Source organism: Eumetopias jubatus, unplaced genomic scaffold (genome assembly GCF_037043125.1).
Source record: "Eumetopias jubatus isolate StellerSeaLion01/CBP00866 unplaced genomic scaffold, mEumJub1_p1.0 scaffold_2, whole genome shotgun sequence".
NCBI lineage: Eukaryota > Metazoa > Chordata > Mammalia > Carnivora > Otariidae > Eumetopias > Eumetopias jubatus.
The window spans coordinates 94,349,607-94,354,389 of NW_028274808.1; the positions used below are offsets into that span (position 1 = coordinate 94,349,607).

The window sequence follows — 4,783 nt, forward strand, 5'->3', positions numbered from 1 at the left end:
AAGAGATTCCAGTCCTTGCCTCTTCTTCTGGTGGCTGGAGGCACTCCTTGGCTTCTGGCTGCATACTATAATCTCTATATCTGTTTTACCATGGTCTTCTCCTCTATGTCTCAAATATTTCTCATCCTTTCTCTCATAAGCATTTAGGAATCACTGAAGTAATCCAAGATGATTTCATATCACTATCCTTTAATGAATTACACCTGCAAAGGTCCTCTTTCTTTTTTTTTCTTTTAAGGTTTTATTTATTTATTTTAAAGAGAGAGAGAGAGAGCAGGAGCACAGGGAGAGGCAAAGGGAGAACATGTAGGCTCCCCACTAAGCAAGGAGCCTGACATGGTACTGCATCCCAAGAACCCTAGGATCATGACCTGAGCCAAAGGCAGACACTTAACCAACTGAACCACCCAGGTGCCCACAAAGGCCCTCTTTCTAAATGAGGTCACATACACAGTTGTGGGGTAGAAATATCTTTTGAGAGGTCACTACAATATTCATAACCAAGATTATAATTGTATTTATTTGGGTAATATTTGTTTTGGTTTCAAAAAGGTAGTTGCTTTAAAAATCTGAGTGAATTTTTCTTTCACTGTTTCTAATAGTTTAAATAACATTTCAATGAGCTCTCAGTAAGGAGAATCCTTCTATGAGATGGTTTATGGTTTATGAATTTTATTATTCTTTTTAGGGAATCTCTTGCACAACTTTCTCTAATTTTTTTACATAAATCTCACCCAGTCCATTTCTTCTGTTAAATTTTTGGTAAATCATGGTTTCCCAGGAAATTTTCCAATTTGCCCAAGTTATTTAAATTTATAGTGAGTGAGCAAAATAATATATTTTAATATTTATTTTTTAAATCTTTTCTGGTTGTCTATTTCTCTCTTATCCTTTCATATTTTATCTGAACATATTTCCTTTTAAAGTTGATTGAATAAACTATTTTATAGGTCTTTTTTTTCTCCCGAAAAGATCCACACACAAATGATCCAAACTACCATTTATAGCATGAAGGGCGTATAGGTAGATCTTGATGAGAATCAGTATTTCAGTAAAAGTTACAATCTGAGGTGAGGGCACTAAAGGGTCTTCACGCATGCATATAGTGATTCTAGTCTTCTTGTTTTCAAAACACAGTGGTAATTGGGGTCCAAATGGTAGTATCACTTCAGAGATAGTATCAGTAATTCTTGAAAACTGTGGCTATTTCCCTTTCCACAGCATTTATTCATCACGATAATGAACTGGAAGTCCCTTTTGGAAGGGAGAGGAGAAAAAACCTAAGTACGTATTTCTTAGCTATGGTTTAGAGCTCAAGAGGCTCTGAGTCTGTTAGCTGCTTAGGTTTAGAAAATCAGAGAGAACTACTAACATTCTATTGAGGATAAAGTAGACAAGATGTTTAACAGATCTAAATTGCCTTCCCATTTTGTTTGTTCATTTTAAGATCATTATAAAAATCTATTAAGACCTTAGTAAACTCAATTATAATGCAGTACTTGGGACATCATGATGATCCTTACCAGTTAAGTCATTCTTTTTATTACTTAGTCTCTGTAGACCATTTGAGTATCATACTCATCATGGCTCAGGTATTTAAGAACAGACATTTGACTATTGCTACTTTGGGATCTAATTCTCCTAAATATATAAAATTTAAAAGGGTGTGCCTAAATAATTTTTAAATGAGGTAAACCATTGATTTTATGTCCCCCACTTAAGGCAAATACTTCATGATCCTTGTGTGAGATATCAAAGTTAATACATGAAGATATGGTATAAAGTGATATGCCCAACTTGCTTATTGCAGCCATTTAATGGGGAAAGCAAGTGGATTGTGTTTAAAATGAATCATTTACTAATGAACCACAGAATATCAGTTATTTGGCTATTATAAATAAGATAGTGCTTCCTTATAAAACATATATCATCAACAAACTAAATCTTAAATATACTTATTCATGTGCAGTTGGGCAAGAAGTCAGATATCACTGGTTCAAATAATCCCCGTGAAGCTGCGGAGTTAAGATGGCAGAGTAGTAGGAGAACCTTATATTTGCCTCATGCCTAGAACACAGCTAGATAAATATCAAATAATTCTGAACATCCAGGAAATTGATCTGAAGACTGAGAAAACAAACTGCACAGCTAGAGGGAGAAGAGACGACATCGTGGAAGGAAGAAGATGTGAAGACATGATTTGGAGAAGAAAAGAATCACTGATGCTTAGAGGAGAGGGAACTCTGATAGGGAGAGAGGAGAGAAAGAGAGAGAGTGAACAGAGCACAGGGCATTGCACAAGAAAAACACTTCCCCAAAACCATGGACAGGGGAAAAAGAGAAAGGCTGATTATTGCAAGTTCTTACAAGCAACGGAGCTCAAAGACTGAAGTTTTAGAAGTCCGTGCTATCACTGGGTGGAGGCTGGCAGGCATAGAGGTGCTCCTCTGGAGAAGGAGGGCAGAGGCTGAGAGCAGACAGTGTGGTGTGAGGATCACCTGGGTTGCACTGGAAGAGACAGTTCCCCTTTATTTGAGTGCATGTGGGAGAGATGGCCCTACCTCTCCAGGGACAAAAGAGTTGGCAGGTGCCATTGAGCTGCCCCATTCATTAGCATATAAGCAGACATGCCTGCTGAGGGCAGCTAACCTAGACACTGACTTTTTGCTGTGCGTTACCATAAACTCCAAGACCCTGTGCATTCCTACAGCTGGCTTTCTGGGATAAACCAGAACCAGCCATAAAGTGGCAAGACCCTCCCCCAGAGGATCAGCATGGTCCATGTGGGGTCCCTAAAATTTAGAGTTTTGAAACCCAGCTGGCATGCCTGAGATAAAACACTAGAGCACTGTGCCGGCAAGCAGGCAGGCAGACGGCGCAGACACAGGACAGGGTGAAAGCAGGGCTCTGAGGGATGCCTGGGACTAATGAGGAGAGATTGTTCACTCATCTGTGAAGGCTTCCAGAACAGGGGAGAGTGCAAACTTCCCTCGCCAGTGAGAGAGCGAGCTGACACCATTTTTCCCTGGCCCATCTGCACTGATGGCCCTCAGTGAGCAGCACAGCACCCCACAGTGCTTACACCAAGTCCTGACTCCCTGCACTCTGCAGGTGCTTCTGAACTAGGGCAAGTGTGCCTGAGAGTCAGAGTGGCAGCAGGCCCTTCCCCAAAAAGACCAGCCCAACCCTCCTCATGCACAAAGTCTAGTGACCATAGAATGCTGCAATGCTTAAGCTTTAGGGGAAATAGGATCTAGCCTCTCTCTCTCTCTCTTTTTTTTTTTTAATTCACATAAATCCAATTTGAGTAACATTTATTTCTTCGTCATCTCCGTGCTTTTTTTGTATGCTTTCCTGGTGTTAAAAATTACAGTTCAACCAAGGAGATGGTTATCATCATCTCCAGTCTATTACAGCAACTGTGGTAATTGATTTGGGTTGTGGATGGTGATTCTGGGTTTCTCAGTGGTACTTCTAGAAAAATCTACCAAAATACAGGTTAATAAGCCAAATCCCTTCTTCTTTTTTTTTTTCCTAGCCTCTCTTTAACAAGCAGACTAAAACACATCTAGTTAAAATTCGCTACACACTGGACAAGATCCAAACACTCTCCATTGCAGGCAAGGAGGAACTCTGTAGAAGACTGACCTGTGGGAAAGAGCATCCAAAACACAACAGCAGAGTGCACATGGCATACACCAGAGACACTTCCTGAAGTGCCAGTCCCTGGACAGTGTAGGAGCTCTTCTTAATATAGCCATTACTCTCACGAGAAGGAAACATAATCGGCTTTACTAACACACAGAAGACAGAGACCTAGACAAAATGCCAAGATGGAGGAATTCACCCACAAAGAAAGAACAACAACAAGTCATTGCCAGGGATCTAATCAAAACAGATATAAGCAATTTGTCTGAACCAGATTTTATAATAACAATCATAAGGTGACTAGCAGGGCTTGAGAAAGCACAGAAGACACCAGGGAGTCCCTTACCACAGAGATAAAAGACCTAAAAAGTAGTCAGGCTGAAATAAAAAAAAAACACTATAATCAAGATCAAAAAAAAAACTGGATATAATGACCACAAGTAATACAATGGCACTAAATTCATAACTATCAGTAATCACTCTGAATGTAAATGGACGAAATGCTCCAATCAAAAGACATAAGTATCAGAATGGATTAAAAAAAAAAAAAACAAGGGAGGTTGGTGTTGAGGAGAATAACTACCATGACTTCCAGTGCTTTGACGAAACCTCAGATGCGAGACCTTCTGGCCAAGCGTCTGCGATTTCATATTGTTGGAGCGTTCGCTGTATCCCTGGGTGTTGCAGCTTTCTATAAGTTTGCTGTGGCCGAACCAAGAAAAAAGGCATATGCAGATTTCTACAGAAATTATGATTCCATGAAAGATTTTGAGGAGATGAAGAAGGCTGGTATCTTTCAGAGTGCAAAATGATTTGGTAATGTAAAGAATTTCTTTGGGTTGAGTTCCATTGAAGTCTGTCACTGACCTGTGTTCTGAACTATGAAACACGAATACTGGCTTATGGAATAGTTTGTCTTGATAAATAAACAACTAACAAATAAAAAAAAAAAACAAGACCCATCTATATGCTGCCTATAAAAGACTCATTTTAGACCTAAAGACACCTACATATTGAAAGTGAAGGGATGGAAAAGCATTTATCATGCCAATGGACACCAAAAGAAAGCCAGAGTAGTCATACTTATATCAGACAAAGTAGATTTTAAACAAAAGACTGTAACAAAAGACGAAGA

General features: G+C 39.4%; 1 pseudogene; it reads left to right on the forward strand.

The window, feature by feature from the left end:
• Positions 1–4,232: 4,232 nt before the first annotated feature.
• LOC148164866 (cytochrome c oxidase subunit 6C pseudogene) lies at positions 4,233–4,460 on the forward strand (annotated as a pseudogene).
• The last annotated feature ends 323 nt before the right edge of the window (positions 4,461–4,783 follow it).